At 44.2% G+C, this 25,553-nt stretch overlaps 1 protein-coding gene across 2 annotated transcripts in view; it reads left to right on the forward strand.

Annotated features, from left to right (window-relative positions):
* The window catches only part of LOC138758567 (adhesion G protein-coupled receptor L1-like), a 674,108-nt gene that overhangs the window by 65,634 nt on the left and 582,921 nt on the right, over positions 1 to 25,553 (forward strand). For both annotated transcript variants that reach the window (XM_069927669.1, XM_069927668.1), the window contains exon 2: positions 25,230 to 25,294. The gene's annotated coding sequence lies outside the window, so the exon portion shown is untranslated. The remainder of the gene's footprint in view (positions 1 to 25,229; positions 25,295 to 25,553) is intronic.

The raw sequence follows: 25,553 nt of genomic DNA on the forward strand, positions 1-25,553 counted from the left end.
TGCCAGGACTGGTTCGTGGACCCTCAGCCACAACCCCCCCAGCCAAAGCCCCTGGGTCCTATTGACAATGAAAACAAGATTGTTGTTCTGCCACCACCCAACCAGATTCTCCATCTCCATCTCCATCCTGGATTGTGACTCATCACTTCCCATTATTCAGCCAACAACGATGGCGTCACCGGTGAATTTATAGATTGCGTTGGAGTTAAACTTGGCTACAAAAGTGTGAGTGTACAGGGAATAGAGTGGGGGACGGAACACACAGTCTGGTAGTATTTCAAATTTTCACTGTTTGTGCAGTTTATTTTTATTTTCAGTTGTTCAAATCCCAGTTCAATAACATTGACCCTCACCCAATTTACAACTTTTCAAGGTTATTTCCATCCTGTTTCCTAACTGTGATCGGGCAATGAGTGACACAGTCAGCGTGACGGTTAGTGCCAAGCCTCACAGTAGCAGTGACAAGGATCGACTCCAGTGCTGTCTCAAAGGAGTTGGTGCCTTCTCCCCGGATTTCTCCCAGCTTCCACAAGAAGTTCGGGGTTCACAGGTTAATTGGTGTAATTGTGCTGGACAGGCTTGTGGGCTGGAGCAGTCTGTTACTGTGCTGTACATCTAAATTTTGAAAAGAAAAAATGATAAACCCTTTGTTTAACTTCCTTCCTTGAAGTACCCCTACCCTATCGCCTCACAATCTCCCTTCATCTGTCACATACTGGCTAAAAAAATATTCAGAATGCAACTTACAGTTTCAATGCTTCACCAAAGATTCTATCCCGGTTACCAACAGCAAAAATCTGCTACTCCTGTCCAAATGTTTTTTGCATTTTCCAAATGTTTATTTAGACAGACAGCAGGGTAACAGGCCATTTCAGGGCCGTGTCGCCCAATTAACCTCCGCCCCCAGTACATGTATTTATTTGAACGGTGGGAGGAAACCGGAACCCCCGGAGTAAACCCACACACACATACGGGGAGAGCATACAAACTCCTTATAGACAGCACGGGATTTGAACCCCAGTCTGGTTCTGATCTCTGGCATTTTGAAGGCATTGCGCCAATCTTGCCACCCTCAATATGATCTCAACAATCGACTCCTGTCACCCTCTGATCACTTGGAGGTTTATAGTTACATGACTATAGTCATTGCATGACTGTCCACATTATTTTTAGTTCTACCCATGAATCTACTAACAAAGTATCCCTTTGCATAAAGCCAATACAGTAAAACCTCTGGCAAGCAGCAGCCTCAAGTAACTGGCAAAATAAAATTGAGGAAAATAAATTATGAAAGTTAATATCATTCATCATTCTGGTGCCTTGCCATTCAGTGTGTGCGATCACTTCTCTCTCTGACCCTCTGAATTGTAGTTGTTGCCTCTTCTCCTTGGGCGAAGGCTCCATCGTTGAGCTGAGACCGTGGTCGATGTTGAGTTCATGATTATACAAGGGAAAAATAATGAAGTGGTTTCCCGTTGCCTTTTGCAATGTCCATTCTGGGCGGGTCAACCCTGGCCACTGGGCACCATCTGCCCAGGGTTTTTAGTTTTAAAGGTAAAGGTAAAGGTTCCATAATATTACATTTAGAATGTAACATACATGAAATTCTTTAACCGTTTGTCTACCGTTTTATTTTGAATATCACTAGCGGTAGTGAAAAAATGTATTGTGATCACATGGACATCCAAATCCCCACTCCCCGCATGATGGACGGAGAAATGAATTGTTGTATACCTATGGGAAAATAATCACATATAACTTAAAGAATAAAAATGACACTTTTGTAAAGGTCTGGCAGCCATACCTGGACCACATAGGGGCCCAGATACTTTTACACCCTATTTTCTCCTTTTTACTACTGTAATTATTTTATATACAAAAATGTAGTTTCCCTAATTGTAATGTGATGGGCCCAGAGGACCCCAAAATCCAATGGCAACAGAAATTCACAAAGACAAATGGTTACTTAAACGAAAGTTGCTTTTAATTTTCTTTAAAAATAAAAACAGGATCAAACTTTAACTTATTACTATTAAGTTAACTTAACCTAACTTAACCCCCTTCTAATTTTAAGCACATATGTAGGTAATGTGTATAAGTTCAGAAAAGTTATTTGATTCACAGTTCAATCTCACTTCTCACTTCTCACCGGTCTCAGGCAATTCTTATACCATGCACATAATTTTCACCAGGCTCTAGTGCTTCAAGTTAAATGGTTGCTCCTCGGGAAGGTTCTTGTCAGTTTCAGAGAGAGATTTGTTGCTCGTTGGACACCCGCAACTGATTGCCTCTGATCAGTCACTTCAGTGTCTTGCCAAAGAAACTTGCCCAATCATGGGTTTTCCAGGTCATCACAGTTCCTTTTGTTTCCCTTATTTCAGGAGAAACACTTCAGCCAGCCATTTCCTCTTGTAAGGACTTTGAACAGGCTAAACTCAGAACTCACAACCTGTTTTCAAAATAGGGTTTACAACAAGCTGCCAGCTTGCCATGTTGCAGCCTCAAAAGTCAATGCAGAACTGACTTCTCTCTCTCTCTCTCTCTCTCAAAACCAGAACTCTAAGCCTAATCGTTGAAAGATTTTATCAGTTTCTGAGCATGGACTGCCCATCTGCAACTGCTTTTTAAAATTCCTTCCAAAGTAGTTTCATTGGCTTTGCAAATGCATCGGAGCCTGTCTCACTTACACCAAAGCTCTTGCATTTTAAATGAGATATGAAGTGTTTGTTTGTGAAGTGACCTCCACGCAACACCTTCACTGGGCCAACGATTGAGACCATATTGGAGTTCAAATCCCGCGCTGTCCGTAAGGAGCTTGTACGTTCTCCCCGAGTCTACGTGAGTTTTCTCTGGGGGCTCTTGTTTCCTCCCACCCTTCAAAAGCGTACCAGGTTAATGGAGTGTAAATTGGGCAGCGCAGGCTTGTGGGCTGAAATGGCCTTTTACCGTCTCTAAATTTAAAATTAAAATCTAGCAGGGCTAGTCTTCAGGTTCTGTACTTTCTGTCAGAATGCAGCAGCGAGATGAGAATGTGACCAAGGTCCTTTCTGATGATGCCAGTGTCTGTCGAGGTTTGATATGGAGTGTGCAACAATTGAAAATGAAGGCTTTGGTTTGCCTTCTTTCTCAATGCAGTTTGAGTTTATTATCTTCCCATTGCACAACCCGTCAAAACCTGTTCTCTGGTCCTCGGTGCAAAACACGCAGACACAAAACCAGATATAACACACACACCGACAAGCAATGCATATGCAGAACAGACGTACAGATATAAAAATAGATAAATATTGTTTGGTTAATATGAGAATCTCAGAGGGTAAGCGTGAGCAGTTCCTTTGGTTGTTCAGCATTCTCACTGCCCATGGGAAGAAGCTGTTCCTCAGCCTGGTGGTGCTGGCTCTGATCCTCCTGGATCTCTTTCCCGACGGGAGCAGCTTGAATATACAATGTGCGGGGTGGAAGGTGTCCTTAATGATTTTACACAGCCTCTTCACATGATAATCGTGATAGATCATGTCGATGAAGGGGTTGTGGGGGAGGGAGACTGCAGTGATCCTCTCTTCCACTCTTATGGTTCTATGGATTGACCTCCTATCCATTTCTCTGCAGCAACCATACCACACGGTGATGCAGCCGGCCAGGACGCTCTCAAAAAATCTGCTGTAGAAGGTTGACATAATGATGGCCGGTAGCCTTACCTGCCTCAGTTTTCTCAGGAAGTGTTGTGCCTTCCTGACAAGTGGGGAGATGTTGTGTGTCCACGATAGGTCATTCGTTAAGTGGATTCGAATGAATTTGGTGCTCTCCACTCTCTCCATGATGGAGTTGTGGATCTGAAATGGAAGGTGGTTGTTCCTGATCCTCCCGAAGTCCACCTTCATCTTGTCCACATTGAGTCTAGGTTGTTATTCTCGCACCATTTCACGAGATTCCCCAACTCTTTTCTGTCGGGCGACAGAGGCCAACGTCTGTCGTATCCTCTGAAAATGTGATGAACTGTTGAAACTGGATCTGGCGAAGCAGTCATGGGTCAGTAGCGAGAACAGGAGCAGGCTGAGCACACGGCCCTGAGGTGCGCCAGCGGTCATCATGATGGGGATTGATGTTCTGCTACTGACCTGGGCAGGAAGCAGAGGGTTGGAATGCAAGGATCATTCTTTGATTGGCTGCCATTTGCTAGTGGTGCTCGAAAGAGGTCAGTGTTGGGGCCTCATAAGACTTTGCTGGAGAGACTTAGCAGGCCATGTGATAAGGGGTAACCAACGTTTCAGGCCACAGGATGGGCATGTTTAGCGCACCCCTTTTACAGCCACAATTTGAATCTGGTGCTGTCTGTAAGGTGTTTGTACTTTCTCCCCATATCTGCATGTGTTTTCCTGGTTTCCTCCCACCAATTAAAACATATTGGGGGTTTGTAGGTCAATTGGGTGCAATTGGACAGCACGGGCTTGTGGGCCAGAAGGGCCTGTTATCCTACTGTTTGTCTAAATTTTTAAAATTTAATTTAAAATTTATATTCTTCTAGCTATGAGCAAAAAAGCAGCCAGGAGTCTCAATGAAAAGGTGGGGGAGGATAGAAGGGAGAGGGTCAGAGAACAGACCATCAGGTAAAGGCCAGAGCTAGATATGGTAGGAGGTCAGAAGAGAGAAAAAAAACTGATGTGATAAAGAGAGGGGTGGGATGGTGTCTAAACCTCCTTGAGTCCCCCAACCCCCCGTCCCCCAAATTGCTGTGATACAGAACGCCCATCGCCCCCTCAACTCACCTGCCTCATTCATTCTGCTTGTGTTCGGTGCGGATCATAAAAGCACGACCATTCCCAGCACTTATTCTTCCGTCTGCTTTGCCTGTCATTTGTAACAGGGCTGGGTAATTGGTTGGGTCAGAGCAGGAATAAAGGGTTTTATTTTTCTTTCACTGGCAAGACACCACTGCTGCTGTTCCCTGTGGTTCTGTATTAGAGTCCGAAACTTTCAGCACCCATATTAATGATCTGGATGATAGATTTGGGGAACCGCAGGTGCATTTTTGCTGGAATTCTGGGCGGTTGGAATTCAAACGTGAGGACGTTCGCCCACGGATTGAAAGGGAGGATGTGCAGCTGCAGGGGCCACTGGAGGCAAATCCGTGGAGACCCCAGTGTCTCCAAAAGCGGCTCTCCTGCCTTTCTCAAAACATACAGGGGTTGTCGGTTATTTTGGGCTCATGGGCCAGGAGAGTCTGTTGCCGAGCTGCATGTCTAAATTAAAATTTAAAAATGGAAATATTGTTGGGGTTGCCGGGCAATGCTAGTGTATTTAAAAGTTGATGTATTTTCTGTATTATTAACAATAAAAGTAATTGTAGTCTTTTAAAACCAGAATAAAAGCTCTGAGCTCTATCGGAAGTTATCTTGTTTGATTCTGACGATGATACTTCAGCAACAACAACAACAACACACTGGCTTTGGTTTTATTACACACACCCCAGGCCTCACCTCAATGATAACAGAATATAACCATTAAAATAATCAGGAGTGATTCAATCAGCTTAGTTATACTGCAGTGGGGTAGGTCTAATGGGCAAGCGTTTGTTTTATTAAGCACCTTTCATAAGATAGCGAGAGTGAATATATTCTCTCTGCTAGGGATGGGAGAGGATCCAGAACCAGGGGTGGGGGCACAAGCAGTGTTGAACGGTGCTGAATTCTGGAGATGGAACAGCCAACAGTGGAAATCTAGACTCAGTAATAATGTCGGAGTATTCAGTAATAAACCCTAGAGGTATTTGTTGGTTAAAGGGATTGAGGGATGTGAAGGGAACAGGTGGCTTCGACAAGCTGTGATTCAGCCGAATGCCCGTGCGTGTTTAAATTTAATTTTTTTTAAAGAATTTAGACATACCGCACGGCAACGGGCCACTTTGACCCATGGGCCCGTGCCATCGAATTTACTTCTGGTTAACCAACACCACTGGTATGTCTCGAATGGTGGGAGGAAACCAGAGCCCCTGGACAAAACTCACGTAGGCACGGGGAGAGCGTACAAACTCCTTACAGACGGCGTGGGATTCGAACCTCAGTCCCAATCGCTGGCACTGTAAAGGTGTTGCTGCATCAATCGTGCCATCATTTAGCTTCCTAATCCAACCTCTTCCTAAACTCTAAATGCACACAGACTCTCTCATGCACTCACACATACTTTCATACGTACACATGCTCATACACTCACTGCCGCACACACGGTCACTCACGCACACGTATGGTCTCTCGTCCTCACTCTCTCACGCACACTCACAGGCATACACACACATTCACTCACACTTTCTCACTCACGCTTGGACTTACGCACACGAGTCACTCACACTCACTCTTGCACTAACTCACACGTTCGGTCACACACTCACATCAGCAGCCACATGGTCCTCAAAGGTAAACGAGTGGAGGCTGTATAAGACTCTTAGACAAATGGATGAAAGAAAAATAGAGGGTTATGGGGTAGGAAGGGTTCAGTACCTTTTTTTAAAAGGAAGGAATATAGGGGCAGTACAACATTGAAAGCTGAAGGGCCTCTACTGTGCTGTATTATTCTATGTTCAGTTAATCATAGATAGACCCCCATCAGAACTATAGAGAATTGAGACAAACATTCTTCCCCCTTGAATTCCCACTTCCCACCATGACAGCGTCTGCCACCTGCCTCACCGGTTCTCCAATGTGCCCACAACTCACAAAAGCTCACAGATGCTGCCAGCCCCCCATGGCTCTATCGCTGTGAGGTCCAGCTATGTTGTGATGTTGCTTTAGAAAGTCGAACCAGGATTGGGACCAATGTGGTGAATAGCAGGGCTGTGGAGAGTTTTGCAGAACGGGGGTACAGGTGCATTTGAAAAAGGCATTTGCCACACTTGCAGGATGCAGAAGTTGCACCCTCCTGATTCAGTTCCAGAAGGTGTTGGTGAGACCACTCTGAGAGTAGTGTGTGCATTTTGTTCACCCAGCTATGGGAAGGACATCAATAAATTAGAAGGGGTACAAAGGTGATTCACCAGGAGTAGGTGAGCTGGGACATTCCCAAGAATGCAGGAACCTTGGGGGGGAGGGGGGAGGGGGGGATAACCTTTTAGAGGGGCATGGATAAAATTAATGCTCACAGTCTTTAGAAGATTTTAAAGCCAGAAGCAGTAGGTTAAATGTACAAGGGAGAGATTTAAGAAGGACCTTTCACTCAGAGGATGAGCTGAATGAGCTGTCAAACTTGAAAATTCTGACCGATTTATGGATATAAATGGATCAGGAGAATGCCTGTGTTTAGTCCAAATGGGACCAGCCCAGAATGCCAACATGGCCAGAATGGTTTTGTTGGGCCAAAGGGCCTTCTCCAAGCTGGATGACGCTGCCAGAATATCATCTCCCCATTCCCTTTCTCTCAACTTGGTACCTGTTGACCCTGGGAACCAGTTCATATATAATCATATAACAATTACAGCACAGAAACAGGCCAGTTCGGCCCTTCTAGTCCATGCCAATCTCCCACCTAATCCCATTGACCCATAACCTTCCATACCTCTCTTGTCCTAATACCAATCCAACTTTTCCTTAAATATTAAAATTGAGCCTGCATCTACCACTTTGGTAAAAATGCATTTGCTTTATAATGAATTAACAGTCCATTTCAGATGTTTTCAATTGCAAAGCATGAAGGATCCAATCATATCCACAGGTGCAAGCAATTATTTTAATCTTTGACCTTTGTATGTATATAAGTCCCACTTTTTGATAAACTGAGACTATCAGAAGGACGGCTGTGAGTCTAGAAGATGAGGTTGAACCTCTTTAATCCGATGATGTTGGGACTCGACCATTGCCGGACCATAGGAAATGCACAGAAATAGCCATCAAAGGTGTGATCGGTGCCTCGATCAGACCCATTTTCTGAGCTTAAAGGATCAAATCTATCACAAATCAAATCTCAGTTGGTGTAGCGGTTAGCACAACACCTTTACAGTGCCAGCGATCGGGACCAGGGTTTGAATCCTGCGCTGTCTGTAAGGAGTTTGTACTAACAGCGACAGATTTAAAACACGCCAGACCACAGAGCAGTGGACAGTAGAGGTTCAACCTGTATGCAGAAGTGCGGGAGAAACTCGCCAGGTCCCTCAGCGTCCACAGAAGGTAAAAATATACTCCCAAAGTTTTTGGGCCTGAGTTTTCGTCAATATGTGAGTGAAAAGCAGGCAGGTGCCTGATTAGAATGGTCGGGTGAGGAGCACAGACCAACAGGCAGGAGAAAAAAAGCTAAGACTTGATCAGGGGAGGGGGGGGGTGCCTTTTTATTTATTTTAACAGACCATTTCGGCCCACGGGTCTGGGCTGCCTAATTACACCCAATTGACCCCTGTTACTTTTTGGAGGGTGGGAGGAAACTGGAGCCAATGGGGAAAATCCATCCAGAGACAGGGAGAATGTACAAACTCCTTAAAGAAAGGGCAGGATTCAAACCCTGGACCCATCGCTGCCGTTGTAACAGCATTGCGCTAACCGCTAAGCCAACCGTGCACTCCATGAAAGCAAAGCTCGAGGAAAGGGGACAGAGGGATCAGGAAAGAGGGAGGGGGAGTTAACTGAAGCTGGAGAAGTTAATGTTAAACCAGAGAAGTTGACGCTAATCCTATCTGGTTGGAGAATGGCCAGACCGAATACAGTGTTGTTCCTCCAATTTTGTGAGATCTGAGTTTGGCCATAATTGTGTCCGTGTACAGTGTGCGAATGGTGTGTGGTGATGTGGAACGCAACTGGTCAGCCACCAGGAGAACCCACTATTGCAACAGACAGAGGGAAGGTGTTCAACAAAACACCTGCATCCAGTCTCTCCAATGTAGATGTGGCCACCTCACCTGGCAATGCATTCCAGGCAACCACAACTCTCTGTGTGGAAAAAACATACCTCTTATGTTTTTTTGGAACCTTCCCCTCACAAAGCTATGCTGACTTCCCTGAGAAGACTGTACATCTTTAAATGCTCGTAAATCCTGTCCTTAAGAACCCTATCCAATAGTTTTACCAACGCTGATGACTCACTGGCCCTTAATTCCCAGGATTCTGCCTATTACCTATTTTAAACAAGAGGATCACATTTCTATTCCCCAATCCTCCGGCACCTTCCCTGTGGCCAAAGAGGATGCAAAGATCATTGCAATGCACCATCAAATTCTTCCCTCCCTTCTCTTAGCAACCTGGGTCATCCAGTCTCGAGGACCAAATGTTTTTAAGAAGATCCAGAACTTCCTCTTTTTTAATCTCAACATGGTCCAGCACATAAGCCTGTTCTATTCTGACTTTACCTTGACACTTTTCTCTGGTGAATACTGAAGCAAAGTATACATTTAGGACTTCCCTAACCTCATCCACCTCCAGGCACTTGTTGCCTCCTTTCTCCTTAAGCAACCCTTCCTTCACTTATTGGCATTGGCATCTTGTTGGTCAACTTGGCTGGTCTCATGGATATCTGCTCTGTTGATTGTTGGATAACTGGACAATTAAATAAGAAATATCTGGTTGATCTGTTGATTTAATGTTCAGTAGATATGTGGGCTGTTTATTAAGAGCCAGGATTCCTTTACTGTCATTTAGCTAAAAATATAAAATTTGTCACCTCCTGCTTGCAATAAGTGCACACAATGAGGTGCCACTCGCCCACTTAACAGGACGAGTGCCTGTTTATCACTCAATCAGTATATATTGGTAATATAATTATTGGTTGGAAGCAGAGTCTGTCGTGCACTCATTGATCATTTGGTGGAAAGGGTGAAGAACTTCAAATTCCTGGGTATCAGCATTTCTGAAGATCTGTCCTGGGGCCTCATTGTCAATGCAATCCCAAAGAAGGGTCTACCAGCAGCTATACTTCATGATGGCTTTGAGGAGGTATGGTACACCGCCAAAGATTCTTACAAATTTCTACAGATGTACAGTGGCGAGCATTCTGACCAGTTACGTCAGTATCTGGTTGAGGTGCCAGTGCACAGAACTAGAAAAGACTACAGAGGTTGTGAACTCACCCAGCGGCATCATGAGCATCATGCTTCACCTCATCGAGGACATCGATGAGAGACAGTGTCTCAAGCAGCCTCAATCCTCAAGGACCCACCATCACCCAGGCCATGCCCTCTTCACTCTGCAACCATCGGGGAAAAAGGTACAGGAGTCTGAAGACAAACTTCCAAAAACAGCCCCTTCCCCTCCGCCATCAGATTTCTTCTTTTGCACTAATTTATGTATTTTTTATAGCAATATTGCATCTGTAACTCTGCTGCCAAACAATGTTTTGTGATATCTTTGTGATAATAAATTCTGATTCTTTTGGTGACAAATTAGGTTCAGGTTCAGTTGACCAGTGGTGTGTGGACACTTGATTAGTGATTTGTTGATAACAGATTGCATGTCTAATCTGTTGATTGCCTGTCAGATTGTGGTGTGTTAATGGTCTTGATTGCTGATTTAGAGTGTGTTCTGTCGAGTACTGATTATGGTTTGTTTGCTTGAGCATTTGCTCTAATTAAATTGGACAACAAAAATTTTGCTTCCTGAACACTTTTGGGTGTATTTTATGGATTTTGGGCTGCTGATCACAAAATTCACTTTAAAATGTTCCTATTATGTACCTTTTTTTAGATATAACCTATTTTTGTGATATTTTAAGTCTCCTTGTACATTACCCACGGAGCAAGCTGTTTTGGTCAGTCCAAGCCTGCCTGTGCATGCACTCAGTACAGGTGCTGTACTAATGTTGTCTGAGGCCTGGGTGTGCTTGAAAGACATTTAAAGATGTTGTTGAGAATTTTCTTGGCAACTACAAACTAGATCCAGCTGATTGACAACATGCTTCAAGCATCCAAAACCATGAAGTGCTACATGTCATTGAAAATTCATGTTCTGTATTTGCACTTGGACGTCTTCCCTGCTGATCTTCGTGCAGTCAGTGACGAACACAGTGAAAGGTTTCACCAGGACATTGCAACCATGGGCAACAGGAATCCATCATCGATGGCCGACTATTGATGGACATTGACGTGAAAGGCATCAGATGCTGAGTACAAACAAAAATCAGTGGCAGAACATTTTTAGGTCAGTTGAACTAATGCAATGTGTCGGCATCATTATGCGATTAAACGTGTTAAATTCAATCAAAGTTTAATGTAATGTTTCTTCAACTTCCTACGTGATCCAGCAAATCTGAAATGATCTTTGTGTTCAGTTTGAAGTTGTCTATCTTACTCTCCCAGTTTTTTTTCAGGAAGCAAAACCTTTCTAAAACAAATCATTATCCATTATTACTAGTTGATTCTAAGATTAGAACAAATAGTATTCTGCTGATCATTGATTAGGTGACTAAGTTATGTTTTTGAAAACAGCAGGAGATCTGTTGGGCTTCATGTCCATGGTCTGGCGGGATGGTTTCTGCCTGTTCTTGCTCTTCTCTGTTCAGAATCAAAATTTATTGTCATGGACGATTCATGAAATTCATTGTTTTGTGGTAGCATCACAGAGCAAACATTTATATAAACCAGCTTACAAAAACAAAATTTGTTGATGTCAAAGTCAGGCAGTCTCTTTGGTTCATTGATCATTCAGGAATCAGATGGCAGTGAGGAGGAAGCTGTCCTTCTGCTGCTGAGTTCCATGTCAGGAAACAGTTAAGGTGAGATACAATAGGGGTTTCAGGAGGGTTTTTAGCTGCTGTCAGTAATCCCAGCTCAGTCGTAGTTCAGTACTGAAGTCATCACACTTTCCTATTATTGTCAGAGAGGCCCGATGCTGAAGTAGGCCCTAAGATCCATGTGACATCAGAGTAGAAAAAGGATATTCAGCCCATCGAGTCTGCCCCGCCATGAGCTGATCCATTTCCCCACTCAGCCCCACTGCCCGGCCTTCTCCTCATAACCTTTCATACCCCAACTAATCCACAACTATCAATTTCTGCCTTAAATACACCCAAAGTCCTGGTTTACACCACCACCTGTGGCAACAATTTCCACAGACTCACCATCCTCTGGCCAAGGAAATTCCACACCCCCCCCCCCCCCCACACTGTTCTAAGCAGACACCCTTCAATCCTTAAGTCCTGCACCCTTGTTCTTCCATTGAGTCCCTCTGCTGACCATTACAGTTACACTATTCCTGTGTTCATCATCTATCTTCTCCTCCCCACAATCTCCTCAACTCTCCCCATGTTCCACCCCTTACCTAACAGTCAGCCGCAATTTAGAGCACTTAGTAACTCAGCGACCAGTGTTGCTTTGGAATGTGGAAGGAAACCGGAGCAACCGAGGAAAATCTGTGCAGTCAGATTTCAGATTTATTGTCAAAGTACATACATGTGACATACATACAGCCCTGAGATTATTTTTCCTGCACGCCAGGCAGAATTACCACTAATCAGTAGTGCAAAAAAACCACTCAACGTCCATATGTAAACAAATAAAGAAATATAAACTGTGCAAAACAGGAAGAACAAAAAATTAATAAAGTGCACAAGTAAGAGTCCTTAAATGAGTCCCTGATTGAGTTTGACTTTGAGGAGTCTGATGGTGGAGGGGTAGCAGCTGTTCCTGAACCTAGTTGTCTGAGTCGTGGCACTGATACCTCTCTCCACATTCTACGTTCCTGACCCTGACTCTGCCCCCTATCCTTACTGACCTTCCACCTCTCTGAATCAGCACCTATACCTCAGCAGCAAGAACAAAGCGTGTGCTGGGTGGTGTGGATCCTTGTTGATTGCTGCTGTTCTCCGACAGCAGCGTCACCTGTAGATGTTCTCACTAGTGGGATTGCCTGTGATGTCCTGGGCTGTGTCCATGACCTTCTGCAAGGATTTAATGCTCAGAGGTATTGATGTTCCCATACCAGGCTGTGATGCAGCTGGTCAACACACATTTCACCATACACGTGTAGAAATTTGCCAGGGTCACTGGTGCAACATTGAAACTCCACCACAGACCATGGCAGGGAGGTCATGTTCTCTGGCACTGTGAGCCATCAGCTCTCCCTACTGCACCACCTTGTCACATGACTGTCCCTCATGAAACTATGTCCATCTGCCAATTTGTTCAAGGCTTCCCCACAACAAGTGCCATCCCCTTTGGACTGGAGGCTATTACCATAGATATCGGCGTATATCGACCTTCAGATAAATTGGCTCCCTATTTTCAGCCTCATTTTCATATATATCTGACATATAAGTCGACCCTCCCCCCCATCAAAACAGTGAAGACTAAGCTTGGATGTTGGTTGTTATCATGCAGGAAATCGACGCAAGGGTGAAGTGAGTTAAAAATAATTAGAAATGGCCAAGCGACCCAGCAACTAAGCTGTTGCAAAGGCATCTGAGATGCATGAGAAATTGGTAAAGGGTTGGAGAAAGAAAGAAAATATCAAAGAAGTGATGTTCGGTGAGAAGAGGACTCCTTCGTTGCCCACATCACAGCTTGGGTCTGTGAACAGATGCAAGGTTGCTATATACTCACGTGAAATAAAATAAGAGCATTTTCACTGAAGTGAGCAAAAACGTGCCCAGAACTCGGTGAAGATTTTGAAGCTACATTCAGGGCCGGCGCGAACTAGGCAGCCACCTTGGGTGCAGACCACAGAGGGGCGCAATCAGGTCAGCCAAACATCCTGTGTGAAATGTGAAAAAGTGTACTTACTTTGTCAGTCGGCACCCCTAGGTCAGATGGCTGGCTGGGCGTGGCCATATTCATTCTTTTGTGCGTGCATGATTGATCTGAGTAGCAGGGCCGATGGGCGCATGCGCGGTGGGCCCACAGACAGGGGGATGTCTAGGGCAGCTAATGCACAGGCGTGCAGTTCTGGCAGGATCAACTGTGGCCACACCACTTCAGGTGATGTGGAATGGACTTTGAAGGTAGGTCGGGCAGAACAGAGGGGTGGATCAGTTAGCATGGGCCTACGAGGGGGCCTACTCCCCCTGGTAGAGGCAAAGGGGGATCCTTTGGCAGAAGATATTAATAATTTAAAGAAGATTCATGAAAGATTAATGCAGATAAAATATAGATAAATAAATGCAGGTAACGAAAACCAACTTACATTTGATTTATTATATGTATCTTGTTGTGATGGCCACGCACAAACAAATAAAAATATAGAGTACCTTTTCCCAGTCTTCTCTCAAATGCCACAATACTTACCATACAAGCGGAGCACATGGGAACGAATGATTGTGTCTGCCTTGCTATTGGGGAGTAGCTCGATAGAACCTGTCTTCCCCCATCAGTTTCTTCGTGCTCATATACTTGTTGTGTTGTGTAATAGGTTTATAAATCAATATCTGCATTGAGCCTGTGCAGCTCCCACACACACTCACCATGCAACATAGCTCTTTATTAAATTTCAGGAAACTTGGCTTTGACAGCAGATAAATGCTCTCACTTTGAGTCGTCAGGCCTATGATTAGTTTCAATGCTTGTTGATTGAAGATACATTATTATGTTTCAAATTAATTGTTTCATTATTAGCTTTGTTGTTTAATGCTGTCTTTTGCATTTTATACACTCTTGATTTATAAAAAAAATCTTTTGTTAACTGTTAATGTCAAAATACTTTTTATGCAAATATATTCTATATTATGTTAAATACAATAGAGCTGCAAAGTTTGTAAAAATCTTCTAGGTCAGTAATTTTTCTGTATTCTTTCTTACAATTTAAAGTGAATTTAGCAGTTTCAAGTTTTTCATTTATTCTAAAAAAACATCTATTTTTGAAAATCAAAGTTGGCAATATTTATTTGGGGGGTGGTGTGCAAGTAGTTGGCCTTGCTTAGTGCATTAAAATAATTTGGCACCAGCCCTGGCTACAGATGCCTGGTGCCTCCATTTCAGGAACAGGAAAAATCTGGTATTACGACAGAAAACAAAAATTGCTCAGAAACTACCAAAAGATCTTGATTGTGAAGTTGTAAGTATTCACCAGTTTATTACAAGTAACCGAATGCAAGTTTGCGTGTGCAAATATCGGAAATGTGAATGAAACACCCATGAATTTTGACATGATAGGCAATAGAACAGTGGAATGGAAAGGTGTGAAAACACTGCAAACCAGAAGTACAGGCCACGAAAGGACCAGGTGTACCGTGATGTCCTCGTGCACGACCGACAGGATGAAGTTAAGACCCGTGGTCATTTTCAAGCACAAAAATAAAATTCCCAGCAGGTTTTGATGCACATTTTCATGAAAAAGGATGGATGGATGAAAATGGTGTAAAACTATGGATAGACAATGTGTGGAACAGGCAGTTTATAAAGGGAACGGAGTTTGCTGGTCTGGGATAGGTTTCGTAGCCACTTAACTGTATTATTAGATTAGCACTACATAATACTTACATGGTGGTTATCCCAAATGGTTTGACGTCTATATTGCTACTTCTTGATGTCTGCCTGAACAAGCCATTCAAAGACCATGGATGTCGAGTGCAGATAAATGATTCACAAAAGGCAGGGCAATGCGTGCCACGTGACTTGGTGCTCAAAGCATGGGGCAAAGTGAAAGTGGAGACTATGATAAAATGGTTTAAAATAAAGTGCGGTGTCTCTTGTGCAATTGATGGTGCAGAAGATGGTTTAATGTGGGTCACCGACGACGAAGCAGAAGCCGCCTCATCAGATACAGACTGGGATCCGTATGACGACAGTTTAAACTGTGAAACCCTGAATTTGCTTACCGAGATCTTTGTCTCGGATGATATTAGTAATAGTGATTTTGACGGATTCGAAAGGTGGGATTTTTTCCCAATTAAAAAAAATAGTTCTAATATACTGGCAACATAAATATTTGTTGTACTTGGGGTTTTTTTTCTGTTTTTTCAAGGTCGACATACACTGAATAGGCATCAAGCAGTTGAATTTAAGGTCTAATGTTTTTATCTGCCATATAAGCTGACCCCCCCCATTTTTAAGTGAGGATTTCAAGACTCGACTTATACGCTAAAATATATGGTAATTCCCATTTATTTGATTCTGCCTTCTCTTCCACTCATCGCCACATTGTAAGCTTTAATGCTTCACCTTGGCACCCTCCGTAAAAATATAAGTACACCAGGCAATGTCCTGTGGCTTTACACATGCAGGAAATTGGGATTGAGTGTTATCCTCAGAATCAGCAATGTGGAGAACATTGGCATAATTAGTCAAGGGAGCACAGATGTAATTTCATCCCCATTTTCCAATCAAACATTCTGACCTTAATTTTATATCTATAAATTCCTATCTGCTCATTTATAATGGAAGCAGGCATTCTATAATTACAACCTCCGGCCAACGGGTGTATCCGCAGAGCCCACAGGAACAGGTAGGAAGGGACAGGACCACATGCACAAATCCACTCCCTCTGTCAACTAGCGGTGAGGATGCAATCACCTCACACCCAGGGCAAATTGAGTCCATGTGATCATTTGAGGTTTTGTTTAAAGAAAAAGCATCACACTGCTGTTACGAGCCCAGACGACCCCAAAACCTAGCAGCAATTGATATTCACCAAGACAAATGGTTACTTAAACAAAAGTTGCTTTTAATTATCTTTAAACATGAAAATAAAATCATACTTTAACATCACTATTGACTTAACTAACCTAACTTAACCCCCTTCTAATTCTATGCGCACATGTGTGTAATGTGTGTGTAATGTGTGTGTAAGTTCAGAAAAGTTCTTTGGTTCACAGTCCAATCTCACTTCTCATTCCTCCAAGTTCACTGGTTGCAGGCAATTCTTATACTGTGCACAGAATTTAACATTTATAAAGTTCACCAGGCTTTGGTACTTGAAAGGTAAATGGTTACCGTTCAGAAAGATTCTTGTTGGTTTTCAGAGAGATTTGTTGTCCCAGGACATCCACAACTGATTTTTTAATCAGCTACTTCAGTGTCTTGCTGACAATACTTTCCCCCTTCAGGATTCTCCAGATGATAACCTCTTTCAGGTCACCATCGAGTTCCTTTTTGTTTCACTTATTCCAAGTGAAACATTAGACAGCCAGTCCTCTCCTCTTGCATGAACCACAAAGGCTTTGACCAGTCTTAACTAAGCACTCACAAACCCGTCTTCTGAATGGCTTTCCACAAGCTTGACAGATTGTCCTGTTCCAGTCCTAGCTGCTGTTACTGGCTGTAACACTGTGGAAGTGATCTCTGCATGTGTCTCTCTCTCTGAGAGAAAAAGTTATATGTCTTTTTGGCTTGGCTTCATGGATGAAGATTTATGGAGGGGTATGTCCACGTCTGCTGCAGGCACGTTGGTGACTGACAAGTCCGATGCGGGACAGGCAGGCATGGTTGCAGCAGTTGCAAGGGAAAATTGGTTGGTGGGGGTTGGGTGTTGGGTTTTTCCTCCTTTGTCTTTTGTCAGTGAGGTGGGCTCTGCGGGTCTTCTTCAAAGGAGGTTGCTGCCCGCCGAACTGTGAGGGGCCAAGATGCACGGTTGGAGGCAATATCAGCCCACTGGCAGTGGTCAATGTGGCAGGCACCAAGAAATTTCTTTAAGCAGTCCTTGTACCTCTTCTTTGGTGCACCTCTGTCTCGGTGGCCAGTGGAGAGCTCGCCATAAAACACGATCTTGGGAAGGCGATGGTCCTCCATTCTGGAGATGTGACCCACCCAGCGCAGTTGGGTCTTCAGGAGCATGGATTCGATGCTTGCGGACTCTGCCAGCTCGAGTACTTCGATACGGCTCCTAGAACGCTTCCATCAGTGCTGTCTCCGCTCCATCCTCAACATTCATTGGCATGACTTCATCACCAACATCGAAGTACTCGAGCTGGCAAAGTCCGCAAGCATTGAATCCATGCTGCTGAGAGAAAACCTGTTTGCAAAACCACATGACCTTCCTAAAACAGCTTGCTGACCCCCCCCCCCCCCCACCCCCGTCCCCAAAATTAATTCATGAGAGATATTATCAGTTTCCTGAGTTGAAGCCTTCTATTTGCACCTCGTGGTGAAAATCTCCAGCACAGGAGTGTATTGTCTTTGCAGACTTGTAGGCACCACCTTGTGCATAACTCTTGCATTTTAAAATGAGATCTGTTTTGAGGCATTTGTGATCTACACTACTCCCACAATCTATTTTCTGAAAATATATCCATACATAGTATAAAATATTACATAATCTGTCAGAGAGGCAAATAGGTGCAACTCAGGAAATCACAGACTGATAAACCTCACCTTCCAGACAATCTGCGGCTCCGACAAGCTCTTTCATCTATTACCTTTTTGTAAACAACAATCACTTAGTGAAGTCTCTTGGGCACTCTCCAAAGCTCTTGCAAAGACTGTTGGCCCTGACATGTCTAGCATTAGCAGAGCTCCAATATTTTAAATAAGATCTATTTTAAAGTGTTTGTATGTGACCTACACTAAAAAACCTTTCCCAATTTATCTCCCAAAAACATATCTATGTACTTTGTCAGACTCAAAACAAGTCTCCTTATCAAGCTTGCCAGGCCATCAGAATGAATTAATCACCTTTTTCAGCAGTGGATTTTCAAGATCTGCCTGATCTTTGTTCATACCTGGATGAAGGGCTCAAGCCTGAATGCTACGCGCCCTGTCGAGTTTCTCCAGTACTTTTGAGCATTGCACTTAACACTCGGGCCTTTTCTTGTTTAACTCCTAAAATCAAGGTGTTTTGGGTCCAAGGAAAAGGTAAAGGTAAAAAGATTCCATTATTGTCACGTAATACTACATTTAGAATGTAAAAGGGCGCCACAGTCGGTGAAGCAGTTAGTGCTACGTCTTTACAGCGCCAGCGATCAATGTCAGACTGGGATTCAAATCCAGCGTTGTCTGTAAAGAGTTTGTATGTTCCCCCATGTCTGTGAGGCACAGCCTCATGGGCCAAAATGGCCTTTAATCATGCTGTATGTCTAAATTTAAAATTTTAAAAATTTAAAACTAAATTAAAATTTAAAATTTAGACAGTGAAGATCTCAGTGTGTAGTCAAGAATTTCTAAGATGCAGATGAGGATCTGCTGAATACATTACATGTATACACACACACACACACACACACACACACACACACACCCCTACGCGTGAACACACACACACACACACATACCTCCGCGTGCACACACACACACCCCTACGTGCACGCACACACATACATATCCCTGCATACATGCACACAAACATGTGCACATGCACTCTCACACACATCTGCATGTACACACATACACATGTGCCTGGACCACGATGCACCTGTAACTAGTAGTGACCATGCACATGTCTTTTCTATTATTTGAAGTTAGATCTTACAATAAATTGAGGAAATGCTTTTGAGAAGATAAATCTCAGTTTTTGAAGGACAATGTCCTAACAGCATGGTTAGTGTAATGGTTAGCTCAACGTTGTTACAGTGCCAGCCACCCAGGGATCAAATCTGGCCCTGTCTATCAGGAGTTGGGACATTCTCCCCATCTCCGATTGTAAAAGAATAGGGAGGGATAAAATTAGGCTGCTTGAAGATCAGGGGGTTAGTCTCCATGAGAAGTCAGAGGAGATGGGAGAAATTGAAATGATTTTTTTTCTTAACTATTCACTGAGGAAAAGAATATTGAGCCAGATGAAGTGAAGAAATATGGTCAGGAGCTCATGGATAATATTAGGATTAATGAGGAGGTAGTGTTGGATATATTAAAAAAAGTTCAGGGTGGATAAATCTCCAAGTCCTGACAAAATATTCCCCAGGACCCTGAGGGAGGTTAGTGAACAAATAGTTGGGAGTGTTGACAAAAATATTTAAAATGTCACTGGCCACAGAGGAGATGCCTGAGGCTCATGTTATTCCACTGTTCAAAAAAGGATCCAAAAGTAAACCTGGTAGCACAACGGTAAACCTGCTGAGTTGGCTTTGCTTTAAAGGATGGGACGGTTAGCCTAGGGGGTGATACGGTTTGAATCTGAGGACACTGGATCTTAAAATTAATTCAAGATTCAATTTATGTAATAAAGTCCATGCAATATTAGATATTGTTTTTGCCTACTGTAACACAGACAGACTCCCCATTGACAGAAATTGCCTCTTATAATCAGAGAGAGAAGCAAAAGAGAATTCCCCAGAGTCGAGTGTCCATGGATTTACCCACCGCAGCCACACAGAATCCAGTTAACATTAATTAGACAGAGCTCCAGGTCCGAACCTCTGACATGGTCAGGAACCCTTCAGCACCCTCAGTACCGCCTTGCATCCTGGAACCCCTTTAGCCAATCTTGAACCAGTCTCCAGCAGTCCGTATCCTGGTGAGAGTCCCTAGTCTACCTGGGTTCCTCATCTCAAGTCACCAACAGCCGCTGCCTGTGCGTTCCTTCAATCCCCCTCAACCGTCCACCACTATGATCACTGTCCCTTGGGTCATCTCCTCTGCTTCTCCTTCTCAAATGGAGGGTGGTCTCCCTATTTACTGGTGCCCTGCCCCACTCCTCTGCTTCCCCAGAATCTGACGATCATAGGTGCCACCTTCTTGGGAGCAGAACCCGCGGCCACAGATTTTTAAAATCATTTTTAAAAATTTAAATAAAAACTGAACCTGCCCCATTGAGGATGAGAGACTCTTCCACCATTGGGTTGCAGATGGTGGACAAAGATCCACCTGCCCAGTGAACACCAGGTGGTAACATCATTACTCAAACCAATCAGACTTCGTCTGATCCCGCTGCCAAGTCTGGGGGTGAGAAATGGACCCAGTAGTCAATCATATCTGGACTTCAATCCATCCATTCTTTGAACACCTTGGGTGTTGAGTTCCTTTGGTCATTCAGCGTTCTCACTGCCCATGGGAAGAAGCTGTTCCTCAGCCTGGTGGTGCTGGCTCTGATCCTCCTGTATCTCTTCCCTGACGGGAGCAGCTGAAAGATGCTGTATGGGGGGGCGGTGGGGGGGGGGGGGTGGAAGGGGTCCTCAATGACTTTGTGCACCCTCTTCAGACAATGATCTCAGTAGATCACATTAATGGGGGGGTGGGGGGGGATGGTAGACTCCAGTGATCCTCTCTTCCCTTCTTATAATCCTGCAGATTGGCCTCTGATCCATTTCTCTGCAGTAAGCGTACCACACTGTGAAGCAGTCGGCCAGGATGCTCTGGATAGAGCTCCGGTAGAAGGTTGGCATGATGGTGGCCCACTTCAGTCTTTTCAGGAAGTCCCTGTTGCACCTTCCTGACAAGAGAGGAGATGTTGAGCAAAAACACAAAATGCTGGAGAAACTCAGCTGGTCAAACATTGTAGTTAGTGTAGCAAAAGTAAAAATACTTACACCGACATTTTGGGCTTGAGCCCTTCATCAAGATGTGTAAAAATGTCGGCAGCTGTCCGAACAAAGGAGTGGAGGTAAAGGCAGGAGGTGATAGGTGGAGAAGGGAGGGAAGGAGGGGACAGCAGTGATCAGGGGCAGGAAGGATGGCTGGGTGAGCAGAGGGGGGAAGAGGAGAGAACTGGAAAAACCAGAAAGGGGGGAGGGGAAAAAGGGCAAGAATGTTAGCAGAAAGCAGAGAAGTCGATGTTAATGAGATTTGGCAGGAGACTGCCCAGATGGAAAATAAAGTGTTGTTCCTCCAATCTGCAGTTGGTGCATAAGGGCCATGGACAGATGTGGAAGTGTGACTCAGAATTGAAATGGTTGGCTACGGAATGTCTTTGCTACTGTAGCGGAGGGAGCAGAGATGTTGAGTGTCCATGATAGGTCACTGTTTAAGTGAACTCAAAGGAACTTGGTGCTTTCCATTCTTCCCATTACAGAGTTGTTGATGTGTGGTGGAGAGGGGTCATTCCAGGTCCTACGGAAGTCCACGATCATCTCCTTCATCTGGTCCACGTTGAGATTCAGGTTGTTCCTCTCACACCGTTTCACCTCTTCTCTGTAGAGCGACTCATCGTTGTTGCTGATGGGGCTGACAACTGTTGTGTCATCAACATGATGACTCCATTGGAGCTGGATCTGGCAATACAGTCGTGGGTCCGTAGCATGAACAAGAGGTCATTCTCAAGCATCCATCATAAACTCAATAGATCAAATCGTCCTGTTCTGTGACCATCCAATGACCCTTTGAATCTCTCACTGGTTAAAAAGTACAATCTGACCATTCATGGGAGTGAGGAAGGGCTCAACTCAAGTAGCCATGGAGGAGATCAGGGTGGCATGGTTGGCCATGTAGCCATTAGCGCAATGCCATTACAGCACCAGCGACTGGAACCGGGGTTCAAATCTTGCTCTGTCTGTACATTTTCCCCAAGTCTGCGTGGGTTTTTCCTGGTGGACTCACTGTTCAAAATGTACCGGGGACATAGGTTAATTAGGTGTAAATTGGGAAGCATGGACTCATGGGCTGAAATGACCTGTTACCATGCATTAAAATTAAATTAAGATCACTGGGCTCATCAAGTCTGCCCTAGCTCTTTTAAAGAGCCATCTGTTTGCCTCAATGCTGTGTTATTTTCAGTTCTTCTTCAAGTATCTATCCAACTCTTTCTAAAGCCCATTTATAACTACTCAAGTATCAAGATCTTTTTTTCCTGTTATTTTAAACTGTAGCTCTATTGATCAAATCTTCAGTAGTTTTCTTCAAGGTTCTTTTATTGTCATGAACATAAATATACAAAACATGTATAAAGGTACACAAAGAGACATCACTTGTCCTATGCCCTCACCAAGAAGAGAAATGGGAAGTAAGAGAGAGTCCCCTTCATTCCGTGGATCCCGCCGCCTCTGCCGATCCTGCCTCCTCCTGTGTTCCTGTCGCCAAATGGCCTCCTGTGTGGACCCTGAGCTGCAGACATCTGAGCCTCACTCCTGGGCCCCACTGGAATTTTGAATGCCCCTTTAAAACTCAACTTGCCCCCTCTATATTGTGTGGAATGCCTGAATGTTGGCAATGACCTGCTGGTCTGCTAGCAGAAGGACCCTCCTCATTGTGATGGGTATGTTGTGATAAATAAAACCCTTAACTGCATCTTCTCCTGTCTGCCCCAGAACTATTCTAGTGGCTCGGCTTAGCTTATCCAGCACCTTCAAGTACTGCAGCAAAAGCCTCCACTCCTGGCTTCAACAAGGTCTGTCAGTCGGTGCCTCATGATCAATGCAGTAGTGTTTTGCTTCTCCTCCATTTTTCTTCATTGAAATGAAAAGTTTTGGTGAAAAGTCTTGTTGGAGAGTTTCTGCTCCAAACACCAGCCATTACCGTTGTCCCTCTGATGGTGCGTGACCCACTGTGTTTCTCCAAGGGATTGCATCTGGTTTCAGATTCCGGTGTTGGCGGTCCATAAAACCATAGGAGCAGAAATAGGCTGTGCCACCATTTAATCACTATCCATTTTCCCCACTCCACACCCTTCTTCCCATAACCTTTGATGCCCTGGCTAATCAAGAACTTATCAATCTCTTCCTTAAATGCGCCCAATGTTCTGGCCTGCACCACCAACTAGCAACAAATTCCACAGATTCACCACCCTTAGAAATTCCTTCACATCTCTCTTCTAAGCGATGCCTTTGATCTGCTCTCACCATGGGAAACATCCTTTCTATATCTACTCTGACCACGCCTTTCAACACTCTAAATGTTTTAATCAGCTCCCTCCTCGTTTTCCTAAATCCCAGTGAATGCGGACCAAGGGATGTCACATGCTCCTCATATAATAACCCTTTCATTCCTGCAATTATCCTTGTGAACTTCCTCTGAACCGTCTCCAAAGTCAGCACATGCTTTCTCAAATGAGGAGCCCAAAACTGCCCATGGTATTCCAAGTGAGGTCTCACTTGTAAAGCCTCAACGTCACATCCCTGCTCTAATATTCTGTTCCTCTTGAAATGAAGGCCAGCATTAGCCTTCTTCACCAGCGAATCAACCTGCGTCTACCTTCCTGCACGAAGACTCCCAGGTCCCTTTGCGTCTGGGTATTTTCAATTTTCTCCCCATTTAAAAAATAGTCTGCTCGTTCAGTTTTTTTTTGGCCAGATGCATGACCATACACTTTCCGATGCTGTCTTTCACCTAACACTTCTCTGCCCGTTCTCCTAATCTGTCGGAGTCGTTCTGCAGCCTCGACAACTACCTGCTCCTCCACCTACATTTGTATTACCTCCAAGCTTGGCCACAAAACCATTCATTCCAAAATCTAAATCATTGATAAACAACACAAAAAGAAGTGGCTCCAATACCGGCCCCTGTGGAATTCTATGAGGGAACGGCAGCCAACCAGAATACGATGCCTGTATTCCAACTCTCGGCTACCTGCCAATCAGCCAAGGTTCTCCCCATGCTAGTATGTTTCCTATTGGCACCTTGTCAAAGGCATTCTGAAAATGCAAATACACAACATCGAGTGCATCTCCTTTACCCAGCCTGCTTGTCACCTCTTCAAAATCTGTCTCCTGCATGCCTTTAGCATCAGGATTCTCTGTTTCATATTTTTGGAATATTACTTACATGCAGAGGCCATTCACTCTCTCTCTTTATTTTTCTTTATTTCCTTCAAAATAATCAATCGAACTGTTCCATGTTTATACATTGAGGCCCCCTTGGGCCAAGCATCCCACAGATCCACTCTTCACTTGGAAAAGCAGTACCTCCTTATTTCTATCTTGAGGTTAGTGCAACACTATGACAACGACCAGGGTTTGAATCCAGCACTGTCTGTAAGGACTTTGTATGTTCTCTACTGTCTGCGGGTGGGTGCTCCAGTTCCCCCCCCCCAACCCTCCACAAATAGGTTAATTGGGTGGCACAGGTTTTATGGGCACTGTATTGTTACCATTTTTTAAAAATCTACTCCTCTGAATATTGAAGCTGTGTTCCCCGGCTCTAGTCTCACCTGCCATTGGAAACAACCTTCCTGCTACTATATAATTTCTTTCTGACATAGTTTTATATGTCTCTACCCCACCATTCTTCGCAAATCCAAGGTCCTAGGCTCTCCTCATGGAAATAACCCTTTCATCTCTGGAATCAGCCTGGTGAACCTGCTCCACGCACCTTTCTAAAATCCCTTCTCGAGTAAGCAGAGACGGAAACTGCCATTGGCGGTGAGTGTAACAGGGAAACGTAGCCCTAAAGAAAGTGAATGTCGGTGAATGCCAGATTGCGGACAGGGTTCAGCAGTTGAGTAAACTGGGATTGAGTTTAATTGTGCCTGATAGAGCTGTCTCGTAAAGTAAGTCTCTGCAAGGAGTCATTTCCGTCACTTCTTCCTTTTCAGTTTTATTCATGATGTGGATGCGGAGAGAGATACATTAAAAGGCTCGGGGGAGTGTGCAGATGGAGGTAGGAATTGATTTTCATCCTTTCCATTGCAGATTTTGAGTGTATGTTTCGCTGTTTGTGTGTGAATATGGGTATGAAAGCTAAGGGATTAAAAACACACACAGAACTGTCTATATAAAAAGCAACAGCACAGGAGATAAGTCAGCGTAGTCGTGAATGTCACACACACACACACCCACACACACATACACACACTCACACACACGCACACACTCACACACATGCACACACTCACACACACACACCCACACATACACAC

Source organism: Narcine bancroftii, chromosome 3, assembly GCF_036971445.1.
Source record: "Narcine bancroftii isolate sNarBan1 chromosome 3, sNarBan1.hap1, whole genome shotgun sequence".
Lineage (NCBI taxonomy): Eukaryota > Metazoa > Chordata > Chondrichthyes > Torpediniformes > Narcinidae > Narcine > Narcine bancroftii.